The sequence below is a fragment of the Moschus berezovskii genome, chromosome 2 (genome assembly GCF_049115385.1).
Source record: "Moschus berezovskii isolate FMDL1 chromosome 2, NW_MosBer_1.0, whole genome shotgun sequence".
In the NCBI taxonomy this organism is placed as follows: Eukaryota; Metazoa; Chordata; class Mammalia; order Artiodactyla; family Moschidae; genus Moschus; species Moschus berezovskii.
The window spans coordinates 5,913,940-5,927,857 of NC_142461.1; the positions used below are offsets into that span (position 1 = coordinate 5,913,940).

General features: G+C 45.0%; 1 protein-coding gene across 2 annotated transcripts in view; it reads left to right on the forward strand.

Annotated features, from left to right (window-relative positions):
- Positions 1-417: 417 nt before the first annotated feature.
- The window catches only part of ZBTB40 (zinc finger and BTB domain containing 40), an 82,495-nt gene continuing 68,994 nt past the window's right edge, over positions 418-13,918 (forward strand). Inside the window, exon 1 of one of the 2 annotated variants that reach the window (XM_055397109.2) lies at positions 418-556. The gene's annotated coding sequence lies outside the window, so the exon portion shown is untranslated. Of the gene's footprint in view, positions 557-4,500; positions 5,802-13,918 lie in introns of those variants that run through there. The other variant, XM_055397110.2, reaches the window with a different exon arrangement.

Consider the following 13,918-nt stretch of genomic DNA (forward strand, 5'->3'; position numbering starts at 1 on the left):
TGACGAGGCGTTTGGGGACGAGGCTTTTGGGGACGAGGCTTTTGGGGACGCGGCTCGGGTCACGCCTCTGTCTTGAATGTGAACTTGTTTTCTTTGGAAAAGTGGAAAGAAACGTTTGGTGCCTAATTCTCTCCGTGGTTTGAAATGAGAGATCCTTAGCGCGACCTCACCCAGGCTAGCAGAAACCCGTTAGAATTTCCTCAGAGTGGGGAGGGGAGCGAAGGGTCAAAGGTCAGAGGTCGGAGAAGGGGTTGGCAACCGGCTGGTCTGAGCGTGTTTGCATTGGTGGAGAGCACGCGCGCACGCGCGCGTGACGCAGGTCACGCCCCCCGTAAGGCCCGCCCCTCCCCCAGCACGTGACAGTGGCGCGCGAGGCAGGCCGGACCGGCCCCGCCCCCTCTGCATACGCCTTCCGCGCCGGCCTCAAGATGGCCGCCTTCTGGCGTCTCTGGCGCTGTTGAATGGAGAAAGCTTTATTGTTCCCTTCGGGTAGGAGTGTTCGTGTCCTCTGTGGCGCTGTCAATAAAGAACGGCAGTTTGAATCGGTCCTGAACAGGTAACCATAGAAACGGGGCCGGGACTCCGCGTTGGAGACCCCTTTTGCCGCTGAGGGCCGGGGGGCGCCCCAAAGGAGGGGCGCGCGGAGATCCTTCGGCCTGGCGAAGCCCGCTGCGCCCTGCCGAGTGTCCCAGCCGCCTGTCCCCGCCCCGGGGGGAACTTGGAACCCCACTGCCGCACCCCCGGAGCGGCCCACACTCCTGAGCGCGGGCTCCGCTCTCGTCTCTGGCCGAGGGGTATGCCCCGGGGTCCCGGCCGGGCTGCTCGGCGGGCCTAGGCCCCGCTTGGGGCCCGCCCTCCGCCGGGAGACTTGCCCTGGCGTCGCATCGCCGACTGCTCGGCGCGATCGGAGGCCTCCTCGCAGCTGCTCCTCGCACTTTTTCCCCCCGCCCGCCCCCAAATCCCTGCCCCTCCCCGGGCCTCGGCAAACTGTGGCCTTGGCCCAAAGCCACCGCTCCCCTCCCTTCCCTTTTTTTTTTCGTCTGCCGGGAACTAAGAAGATTTTACTTTTCTTTTTCACTGGTTGAGGGAGAAAGTATTTCACATAACTTGTGACAGTTAACAGGAAATCAAATTCCGGTGTCCATCAGTGAAGTTTTCTTGGCACACAGCCGTGTTCGTGGTTTCTATATTTGTCCATGACCGCTTTCCTCGTGCAAGAGCGAATTTGAGTAGTTGAAAGACTTAAATCTGATGGCTCTGATGCTTTGATCCCCAAAGCCAACGCTGTCTTTGGCCTTTCGCAGCAGTGTGGTAGGCCCAGCTGTAGACACAAGGAGGCTGGGTCAGTGTTGTCCTTCAGGCTTCAGGGACTTCTCAGGCCCCTTCTCACCCGAGTGGGAAACTCGAGTTATAACTGCCCTGTGCACCCCAGAGCTCTGTAGTTAACCACACACTCTGGTTTCCATTACTTCTGGTTTTGTTGGTTTATTATTCCAAGTGGAATTGTTTCCCCTCCTTTGAATAACAGTACCATCTACTGAGCACCTGCAGCAAGCCAGATGCTTATTTATATTAATGCACAGCGCTTTTGTACCAGCAACTTTTGTCCGTCCATGTGTCCCTTTGCGTGAGTTGAAAGCCCAGGTTCTGAGAGGTTAAGCTGTTTTAGAGCCTAATAGATTACGGGGCTGGCAAGTTGCTCCTGGGAGCCTCCTGCCTGGGGACCCATGTCATTCTGTTTGGATTTTATTCTTTCAGATCTGTCAACCTGGCACTATTGGTTCTTCTTTGGAATGGAAGCCAAATCTTTGTATGGTTTGTGGATTTTAATTACAACCTCAAAATGAAAATTTCCTCTTACTTGGCTAAATCATCAAACTTCTGCTGCACCCCCACTTTCTAATTTAGACTTAGTTCTTTTATAGGAGTTGTTCCCAAACCCAACTATTCATCACTAGTTTAACTAACAAGTAGACTCAGAGTACCCCATGCTTGTATGCATGCATTTGTTAAGCATTCAGTATTTGTGGAGTGCCCACAAAATCCTGGCAATGATTCAGACTCCTGGAAATAGAAATACAATGGTGAACAAGATCAGTGTGATCACTTCCCTTCCATGGAAATAAATTCTGTAGAGACGTGGACAGATGGCATTCAGGTAATCAAAGATAATTTCATATACAGCTGTCATAGCATCTTTATAGTAAAATTAGTAGTTAATTTTTATTGAGTGATTCTGTGTGCCAAGGACTGCATTATGTGCTTTATTTCCATGGCCTATCGTTTAACCCTCGCACCAACACTATGGCATAGGTTGTGTTAATAGTCCTGTTTTAAAGATGAGGACACAGAGTCAGAAGAGATGTCCAAGGTTACATAGCTAATGCCTGAGCTGGGATCTGAACCTAAGCTGATCACACTAACTAACCACCCTGTGTTACCCATCTGTTTATCATCTTTCCTACTGCTTGGGAGGTCCTCATGGGCAGGCACCACACCTTGCTTGTTTTTACATCAGCTGCTAGCCAGTGCCCGCAACCTGGCATTTGGTAAATAGTAAATAAATGCAGGTCATTCATTGAGCAAATATTTGAGTGTCTGGTGTTCGCCGGACAGCACTGTGACTGGGATTACCAGGATGAAGCATGGACTTAAAACCAGTGTCTTGACACAGTAAAGGAAGAGCCAAGTCATCCCACGTCGTGGCAGCTGCTGTGAAGGGGACAAAGCAGTGCTGCTTCGGGAGACCACCTGTCACTAGAGGTCTCTCTCCTGGGTAGTGTAGGCTGAGCCTCGTGGAGTGGCCAGGCCCCAGCTCAGAAGAAGGGAAAGGGGAAGGAGCTGAGGGAGGACTCCTCAGCAGTCCGAGCGCTGTGAGACGGCAGCAGCTTGGCGAGCGCAGGGCCGGAAGGAGTCGGTGATTGTGCCACGCTTCAGCCCTGTGCTCCGAGCCCTGGCCCTGCTCTCAGCTCTACTGCTGATGGAGGGGCATCGCTTGGGCCAGTTACAAGTTATCCTCCTATCTGACACATGTGGGTAGTGGGTGATGGTGCCAGAGGACTCTTGGGTTTTCTGTTGCACATGTTGCTGAATTCCAGTTAGAGTAGCCAAGTTTGGCCCCCAATGGAGACTTACTTAAAATGCTGGAAAGTGAAAGTGTCAGTTGCTCAGTCCTGTCCAACTCTTTGTAACCCCATGGGCTGTACTCCACTGGCCCTTCTATCCATGGAATTCTCCAGGCAAGAATACTAGAGTGGTTAGCCATTCCCTTCTCCAGGGGATCTTCCCAACCCAGGGATCAAACCTGGGTCTCCCTAGGGACTCAGATGGTAAAGCATCTGCCTGCAATGCAGGAGACCTGGGTTTGATCCCTGGGTTGGGAAGATCCGCTGGAGAAGGAAATGGGAACCCACTCCAGTACTCTTGCCTTGAAAATTCCATGGACAGAGGAGCCTTGTGGGCTACAGTCCATGGGGTTGCAAAGAGTCGGACACGACTGAGCGACTTCACTTCACTTCACTTCCTGCACTGCAGGCAGATTCTTTACTGTCTGAGCCACCAGAGAAGCTCACTCAAAGTGCTCAATAATAACAAAAATTCAGAAGTGTGTTACAGTTGAATTTGAGGGGGGTGGTGTGTGCATGGGTGCATGGGTGTATGTGTGTATGTTTTTATTTTGGGGGGAGGGGACAGGTCTTATTTTTTTCTTAATGTTTATGTTAAAAGGGGAACATTTCCAAATGGGATTTAATTTTTTAAATAAAATTACACAACTGTCTGTAGAGTGTGTTTCATCGTTTCGGTGTTTTAAGCTTGAAAATATTTGCATTCCTTCATTCTAAGAAAATGATAAGCTTCTTCTAGTTGGTAGTAATTTTAGAATTTGTTTGCAAATGATTTGGGGTTTCCTCTAAAAGTTTTCAAAATACTGTTGCATACTATAAGCAGAACGTTGAGTGCTTTAAAGCAGGTAGACTTTTTGCACAGGTAAAGACACATGATGATGTTTGGGCTCATAAACATGAAAAATTACAGAGGCAGTAATAAATCGAGCAGAGTATATAGGAAGGTCAGCAGTGTCAAGTTTTACTTTAAACTTTCTCCAGTGAGCATCCTGCATAAGTCACCAGAAGATGTGAGCCAGCCCAGCAAGTGGAGCAGGGAACCCGACAGAGAGTGGCATGTTAGTGCTGTGTTAACCAGCAAGCTCTGAATTAAATTGCTATTTTAGGTTTGAGTGGGACCTTTGCATTTAAACTCTTGCAGTTTTACTCTGTGATTTGGGTCTGTTGGGTTTCAGTAAAGAGTAGGTGGTAACACTATTTGAAGGATAATATAAAACTGCAAGAAAAGCCAGGGCATACCAATTTGTTTTTCAGTCTATTTTATTTCAGTTCAAAGCATCATTGCAGACAGGCAGTGCAGGGAAACACGCCACACTTGGGCAATACTCACCTGCTTTTGGAGATTGAGGAAGACTGAGTATAACCAAAGTGTGGCTTGTTTTCTTGGACTATCTGTCTGCAAAGATGCTTTGAACTGAAATAAAATAGATTGAAAAACAAATTGGTGTGCCCTGTTGCCTTGTACTGAGTATTTACATTACCCTTCTGGAGTACTGCCTGTGCCAGCACCCTGGGGGGAGGCAGTGACCCTTCAGCCTCTTTCAACTCTTCAAGAGTGTGAGCTCTTTGATTTTCACAAGGAAATTGAATTGGGATATGTGGTTTTCTGGATCTCCAATAGCCTGCCTTCTAAAGCCATCATCCTAATAATGTGGAGAAGGCAAGCTATAACCACAGAGAGGAAAGAATTAAATATTAAGGGCATTTAAATTCAGAGATGAGGTTGTCACTTCCTTTAAGTCATGCAGAGGGTGTGGTATTTCATTCACACATTGCAGTTTTAAAACTCCTACAGCTCTCAAGGGAGAGAAGGGTAGGGAAAGAAAACTATCTTTCCTAACATTACCCTAATGATGTTATTTAACTGCATATCCTCAAAATCGTGACATCAAGTATTTCATTTCCATAGATAAAGTAAATCTGTTACTGCTGATCCGCATTAACTTGTTAATCTGGGGTAGATGGTCAGGTTGCAGGGGAGCAATGATGCCTTTGAATTTGCCTGCAGACTTTTGTGAATGCAATTTTTAATTCTGGGAAAAGAGCCCATTACAGGCATAGCACAGAGATATGGCAGGTTCAGTTCCAGACCATTTCAATAAAGTGAGTCACATAAATTGTTTGACTTCTCAATTTTGATTTCTCAGTTTCTCAAACATGACATGTAAAAGCTATATTCACACTATACTAGTCCGTAAAGTGTGTAATAGCATTATGTCTAAAAAAAACCAGTGTACATACCTTAATTTAAAAAAAAAAACTGTTAAAAAATGCTAACCATCATCTGACAATGCGTGATTGCCACAGACCTTCAATTTGTAAAAAATGCACCTTCTCTGAACCACAATAAAATGAGGTATGCTTGTGCTTTAGTCAGATCTCAGAGGGGTGGGTCCTAGACCCCTCCAAAGGTACAGAGCCAACAATGAACATACAATACTCCACTGAACTGAAACAGCGAGGCAAATCCCCCTAAAACCGGTACTTTGTTTTTCTTTGCCCTTGACCTCAAAGATGGAAAAGTATCTTTTCTGGCTTTGTTTCCTGTCTAAACCGGTTGAACATAGTTGAATGTTTGTGCATAAGCCTTTTCCCAGCGAAGTGCTTCAGAGATCCTTGCCATTGTTTACGCAAGGCTGGTGAGTGGGGACATGTCTCGCGTGTCTCGGCTGCCTGGTAAGCAGATAAAACAGTCGTTTCTTCTGACAGGTGAAGGGAAGCATAGAAGCCCAGTACTTTGGCTCTAGGCACAACTTTCTGCAGGTAGAGTCAGTTCCTCAGAGTTAGAAAGCAGGGATAAAGGGGAGAGAGGAGGAGAAGGGTAGATTCAGAGAGGCCGCACAGGGGGAGAGGGCGCTGCCCTGCGTTTGTCCTGGGGCCCCTCTGTGACAGCAGAGCTGCTGCTTTGAAACCAGACTCATCTCAGACTTCAGCAGGTGTTAGGACCTCTGAAAAAGTCAATTTGTAGACATGTTTTCTGGTTTTATTAGTATCCAGAGCGGGGTGGGGACGGGGAAGAAGGAACTACCGTTTACATCTTTATGTTCCGTGTGTGCGTGCTCAGTGTGATGACTCTTTGCGACCCTGTGGACTGCAGCCGGCCAGGCTCCTCTGTCCGTGGGATTCTCCAGGCAGGAATGCTGGAGTGGGTTGCCATTTCCTCCTCCAGGGGATCTTCCCGACCCGGAGATCGAACCCACATCTCCTGCATTGGCAGGTGGATTCTTTTACCACTGAGCCTCCTGGGAAAGCCCATGTGTGTGTTAGGATATGTATTTATTTAATGGGACCTTAGTAGAAAACAGCTTAAGCCAGAGTTTGGCCCATGTAGTGTTTACCAATTAGTTGCTTACTTTTAAACATCAGAGATTTTATGTCTGTGACCCCTGAAGGTGTTTGCATGAGTGTAACTGCTGTAACTAGAATCTGATTCTGGGACATACCAAAGACTATGTTTTGTGAAGGAAAAGACCCAGGAAGGTTGAGGGAGATTAGAAACAGGATCACAAGGCTAAATAGCTTTTTAGGCTCCAAATACTGGTTGGTTGACTTTTTTAAAAATATAAAATCATAAGTGAACAGTATTTGATTCTGTTCTGACTTTGAGAAAATTTTACTACAGGTAATCTAACTGCCCAGTGTCACCTGTTTCCCGTCTTTCTAGGGCGGTGGCCTGACAGTTGGGTCTTTCCTCTTGACTCCTTAGCTCCCCGCCCCCACGAGGGCTCCAGCAGCAGCGAACTTGCCGTTTTCCTTGCATCTGCCACTTCTCTTGGGCTCCTTGTCTCCGTGGGTGGCGCCGCAGTGTCACCAGAGGTAGAAACCCGGGAGCCGTGCAGTGTTCTTCCCCTTCTACCCCCATCCACAGATGGCACCCACTTGTTTAGACAGCAGGCCTGTCGAAGTCCCCTTTCTCTTCTGGCCAAAGCTGCTGTAATCTCTTGTCTTGCATTACTGCCCCAACAGTCTTCCAGCTGGCCAGCCAGCTTCCCAGCTTTGTTTCTCTCCCGTCTATTTGTACACTGTTGCTCGTGATCGATATACAGCACAGAGCTGAACATGTTACCCTCCAGGCTGAAACTCCTCTGCACGGTTCCTCGGCATGGCTGGGGCTGCCCTCAAACCCCGGCTGTGCCTGTCTCGAGCCTCACCTCTCGCACTGGCTCCACTCGCCTCTCACCCTTCTGCTGGAGCGTCAGTCACTGACACTCAGTGGGCCTTGCTCTGCGGCTCTGGGGCTGCTCGTTCACTCTGGCTTTCTCTGGCCGTGTTATTAACCAGGCAAGCAGCAATGCTGTTACCTGTACTGACCATTAGGCTGAGGAATGTTTCTGTTTTCTACGTGGTTTCTTTTGTCCTTTGAATATACACTGTTTGAGATGAATAGTCAAACCCTGTCCCAAAGTCCCTTGATATAATTATTTTCTCTATGTGGTTATGCCACCAACTTGATAACCGGACTGATTTTTGTTTTAAAATTTAAGAATTGCCTTTTAAAATTTAATTTTGTGTTTTTAACTATGAAAACCATGTATATGGTTCCAAAATCAGAACTATATAACAAGGGACATTCACTGAAGTTTTTATTTCATGCCTGACCCTTCTTTTCTTTTTCTCTTAAGTCTTTGCTGCCAGAGTTTCTGGGGTTCTGTCAATCTGTTGACAGAAATAATATTTCAGTATACTTTTAATTTGTTTTCTCCTTTTATGAGTTCAGAATATCTGCCCATTGTCTGTGGTATAAGTTACAAAAATATTTTTTCCAGTTTGTCACGTGCCTGACTTTTACATATGTTGTGTTGTTGCTGTAAAGTTTTACATCTTTATATAGTCCTAATTATCAGTCCTACAGTGTATTACTTTAGATTTTGAGTCAGAGTTAGGAAGTTTGCCCCACTCTCAATTTATGAGGAATTCATTAATGTTTTCTTCTAGAAAAACAGATGGTTTTACCTTTTTTAAAAAAAAAACATCTAAGAGTCTGATCCATTTGGAATTTATCTTGGCATTTGGTTTGAGGAAGGATCAAGTTTTATATTTTTTCTAGTGGCCAGCCATTTATTGCAACACTACTTATTAAAGGCTCTTATCCTTTCTTCACTGATTTGAGATGCTGTCCTTAGCAGATACTACTAAACTCTTATGTGCATTTGGGTTTCCTACTGGATTTCCTGTTTTGTTCCATTGGTTTGATTGTCAATTAATACACCATTACAAAACTATCTTAATTTTAGTGGTTTGTAATTTGTTTTGATGTCTGGAGGGATTAGTTTTTCCTTTTCAGAGTTTTCCTGGCTGTTTTGCTTGTTTATTCTGCCATATGAGCTTCATAATAAGTTTGTTTAATTTCCAGATGAAACACTTGGTGGTATTTTTATTGAGATTATGTTTTAATTTATAAAGTAGCTTAGGGAGTACCGACATCTTTATGAGGTTGAAATTTTCTATCCAAGGATCATGGTCCATCTTTCTATTTCCTCACGACTAATTTTGTGATTTTTCAAGAGTGTTTTATGTTTTTCCTTATATAAATTCTGTTTGCTTCTTGCTCAGTTAATTATACTTTTCATTCTTAAAAAATAAAATTCATTCTAGAATCCCTCCAGAACTTCTCAGAGAAGTTATATACACCCACATACTCAAAAAAAAATTTGCATATCATTTCTGATGGTTCATAGATACCCTTCTCCAAAAGCCCATCCCATTATATTGTCCCCTCAGAATCCCTCCTCCTCTCTCTTTCCTACTCTGAGTACTTAGCTCTGTGTCCTACATACTGTAGGCAGTCAGTGCATGTTTGTTGAATGGAATGAATAAAGCAGTAAAGGGAAAGGAAAGAATAAAAGTGGGAAGGAAGCCTGTAAGACCTGCGCTAGGGAGGTTTTCCTTGTACAGATGCTAGATGTCCCTAACATTCAGAAAACAAAGATCATGGCATCCGCTCCCATCTCATCATGGCATCCGCTCCCATCTCTTCATGGCAAACAGATGGGAAAATAATGGACACAGTGACAGACTTTGTTTTCTTGGGCTCCAAAATCACTGCAGGTGGTGACTGCAGCCATGAAATTAAAAGGTACTTGCTCCTTGGAAGAAAAGCTATGACCAACCTAGACAGCATATTAAAAAGCAGAGACATTACTTTGCTGACAAAGATCCATCTAGTCAAAGCTATGGTTTTTCCAGTATTCATGTATGGATGTGAGAATTGGACCATAAAGAAGGCTGAGCACCAAAGAATTGATGCGTTTGAACTGTGGTGTTGGAGAAGACTCCTGAGAGTCCCTTGGACAGCAAGGAGATCCAACTAGTCTATCCTAAAGGAAATCAACCCTGAATATTCATTGGAAGAACTGATGCTGAATTTGAAACTCCAATATTTTGGCCACCTGATGAGAAGACCCGACTCAAATAAGACCCTGATGCTGGGAAAGATTGAAGGCAGGAGGAGAATGGGACGACAGAGGATGAGATGGTTGGATGGCATCCGACTCAATGGACATGAGTTTAAGCAAGCTCCAGGAGTTGGTGATGGACAGGGAAGCCTGGCGTGCTACAGTTCATGGGGTCACAAAGAGTCGGATACGACTGAGCGACTGTACCGAACTCCAGTCTGTAGCCTTAATTCAATGGTTCATAGCATTTTGTTCTCCTCTGATCCCCATCCCAGAACTTAAAAAATACAAAAAAATACCATGTTGATAATAAGAGTTACCATTTATTGGACACCTAAAAAGTGCCAGGCACTGTGCTAGGTGTTTTACCTAATTATTTCTTGTAATCCTCACAGGAACCAAGCAATAGATACCGTTATCCCAATTTTAAAAATTATGATGGAAATTTCAACCATAAAAGTGTGTATTGCATTATGAGCTCCCATATACATGTTCACTCATTTTGCACTTGAGAAAACAGATTGTGAAAGGTGTAGTAACTCATGGTTTCAGAGCTAAGGTCAGGCTTAGAACCCAACTCTTTTTATTTCCTTATTAAGATTGTTTTTTACATTTTCAACTGCAGCCGGCCAGGGAAAAGCAGAAGCAAGGGAGATGGTCAAGAGCCACGCTTGTGAACGCCTGCTAGTTGTCGTCTAGCAGCTAAATCATGTCTGACTCTTAGGACCTGAGGGACTGTAACCCACCAGGCTCCTGTTTATGGGATTTCCTGGGCAGGGAGACTGGAGTGGTTGCCGTTCTCTTCTCCGGGGACCTGCCCAGCCTGCAGACTGAACCCTGTGTCCTGCGCCAGCAGGTGGATCGTCCCCACTCTACACCCTAATCCACATCACAGTATTTCATTCACTCCGCTGTCTGCAGACAGAAAGCCCGCCTCCCCACTTTACCGCCTCTCTTGTGCTCTCTGCTTTTGCTCTGCCTTCTCTTTACCTAGTTTTATTAGTGCAGTTTGATACTAGTTGACTTTTAAAGGCCTGTCACTGCTTTGAGTTCCTAGCTGCTAGCATGACGTTGGGAACATAGTAAAAACTTATAAATTTGAATAACAGTGAAACTTGCTGCTCTTACTCATTTAGCCCGTACCCACAAGTTTGGTGCGGTGCTATAACTTTTGAGTGAAGCTCAGAAACCCCAGTAGTCATTAAATCTGACCACCTAGACACAAGCTGCTCTTCTAGCTGGTACTTATAGCTGCTGTCAGCTGCCCTCAGTTCCAGTCAGATTTAAACCAGAGGGAGACTGTCTAAGGTCAGAGTCCAAGACAGCAGAATAATTGGCCCCTAGAGTTCTGGGTTTTTTTTTTTTTTTTCCTGGGTAGCAAAATGTTGAGGATGAAATTTTCCGTGTATTTCTTTGAACATTTTTGAGCAAATATTATGGAATCCCATAGGCTCTTTACAAAAGTTAAAGACAAGAGAGAAGTTACCTTTTTTTTTTTTTGAGTTAGCTCCTTAAGTTAACCCTCTTGTCATAATCCTTGGTGATGAGTGAGAGAAAGACTGAGATGAAAATAATTGCCACTTCTTCAAAGACAAGAGAAAAGGCTTACAGCACTGAGAAGAGAGGCAAATGGAGTTCATCTATGAAATATACACAGAGGTGTCAGGTCACAGGGTGACCTGAGTAGCGGAGTGGGACAGTCTTGCAGGAAGTTAGGGCGCCACAGTCTCTTCAGGTTTCTGCTGCTTAACTGCAAAGTAAAAGAAAAGAAGGATCTTAAGCTGAAAGTGGTCTCTCCTTCCCAGCTTTGCCATAAACTCCTTGAGAGCAGGGAGTATGCTGAACTTCTCACTCCGTGTAGTTCCAAGCCAGTTAAGGGCCTTTGGCTGAGCTCAGTAAAGATCTGCTGGACAGACACGCACACACTGTCCACTGGCGAGTCTAGGAAATGGGTCTTGGAGCTTTGCTGGGGCGGCATGGGGTTCACATCCTCCAGTGGCACTTTTACCAGCTGTGTGACTTTGAACAAGTCAAGGGGCTAGAGTAATGTTGTGTATGGCGCTTCTTCACATGGCAGGGAATAAGGCTCATGGCTCAGCTGGTAAAGAATCTGCCTGCAATGCAGGAGACCTGGGTTCAGTCCGGGGTTTGGAAGATCCCCTGGAGAAGGGAACAGCTACCCACTCCAGTATTATGGCCTGGAGAATTCCATGGATGCCATAGACCGTGAGATCACAAAGTCAGACACGACTGAGCACCTTTCACTTCAGGTAGGCTCTAAATCAGGGTCATCTGTTCTTCCTTAAAAACCCACTTCATTTGCTGTTTTCTCTGCACTGCCTCTGAACAGAGAAGTTACTAAAAAAAGTAAGAGAAGGACTCAAGGATCAAGAGCTTCCATGCTTTTTAAATTCTTAAGCTTGGGCAATATCCAGTGGAAAAGGTTCTGGCTCCAGAGTCAGACAGCGTGGGTTCATTTACTGACTCTCCCTCTCACTGGCTTTGTGATTTGGGGCCAGTCATTTTATCTCTCTAGGCCTCCACTTTCTCAGTTAAAAGGGGAGTTAATAATAGTAACTACCTCGCAGGTTTTGCAAAAATTATATAAGGCCACCCATGCAAAATGCTTGTCACAGTGCCTGGGCTATAATCTTCATAAAGTGTTAGCTCCTGTTGTTAGGTTGATGCCTTAAACCTTCCAAACTATATCAGTCTTTTCCCTTTTCCATCGTGTCTTCCTCGTTGCTTTCCACTTAAAAAAAACACGTATCTGAGTCAGAGGAAACAGAAGAGTCTGATTTCCGCCATGAGCCAACTGGAAGATCTTAAAACACTTCTCAGGGCCTCAGTTTCTGCATCCACAGATGAGAGAATTGGAGCAGGTGGTTTCAGTTCTTTGTATCTGCTATTAATTTTCAGTGAATTAAGGGCTTTCTGTGAAATCTCTCGGATTACAGTCCAGCATGCTGTTATGAGAGGCCCAACTCTCTCCCTTTCTTAGCTGATTCAGCTGTGAAACTAGCAATGTGATTGCCTATAAATTCTTTTTTAGAAATTATGTAATATTTGACATATAGCATATAGAAAATACTGATACACATGTGATTTATATAAGTGATGAGGCAAAGTAATTAAAAACAAGTGAATCTGTGGACTGACCACACAACCAAAAACTGTAAAAAGAATATTTGGCAGGTGTATTTTTATGCTTCCTTTTAACATTTAATAAATGTTCACAATGTTATGGGAAAGACTTTCACGTCTATTGACTCATTAACAGTTACTTATTAATGCTCAGGCTTCCCTGGTTTCTCAGATGGTAAAGAATCTGCCTGTAGTCAAGGAGACCTGAGTTCCGTTCCTGGGTTGGGAAGATCCCCTGGAGAAGGGCATGGCTACCCACTCCAGTATTCTTGCCTGGACAATTCCATGAAATGAGGAGCCTGGCGGGCTACAGTCCATGCTTACAACTACCCCATGGGACATGACTAATATTATCCCCATTTTACATATGAGGAAACTGAGGCCCAGAGGCTTACACAACTGGCCTAAATTTGTATAGCTGGTAAGAGAGGCTGGGCTCTGATGCACCCCTGGGCAAGCTGTCTGTCTACAGCCTGTGCACCAAACCTTTACTGGCAAACACACAGCCTCTGGAGTCACATGGCCTGTTTTGGTGTTCTCTCTTTTACATTAGATGGGTATCTTTGAATTTGAAATTTGCTCCTGAGTGGTCCAGACTTACTCCCTACTGCAGAAAAGTGTATTCTCATAATCAGATTGCCAAGAAGCTCAGAACTCATGCACATTTTCAGATCAAGGTAGAAGTACAGTGACAAAGCCAAGGGTCCTTTGTGACACCTAAGAGGCTGGCTGTGAAAGTGCTGAAGTGGTGATTGCTTGTTGAGACTCTGCAGGCTGGGAGGGTCGGCATTAGATGTAATGCAGTCACAATCCCCAGTCACTCATTAGATGGACATGTTGCTCGGGAGATTTTGCAGTTTGGCCTGTGAAGAGTCATCTTGGGTGAACTAGTGGATCAGAGCAGCATGGCCCAGAAAGGCAGGGGAAAGGCAGATAAGCCTCTCAAAGCCGCCTTCCATTACAATAGCCTTGAAAAAAATCACTTGTTTCTGTGAATTAGACAAAAGATAAGAGGACACAAGCAGTTTGTTATGCTGAACAGTTGGATGTTGTATTTTACAGAACATCTCAAAAAAAAGAGTTTCATTAGAGATTGAGAGACCCTGGAAAAAGAAATTAGTTGAATGTAATAGTTATTATAGGCTTTAAGAAGCAGATGCTAGCAGCCAGTTTTGAGATGTGGAAAACAACCTTTCTAGTGGTCCTTGGTCTACTGTGTCTCTGCCTCCTTGAGAGTCTGGTGGGGAGGAGGTG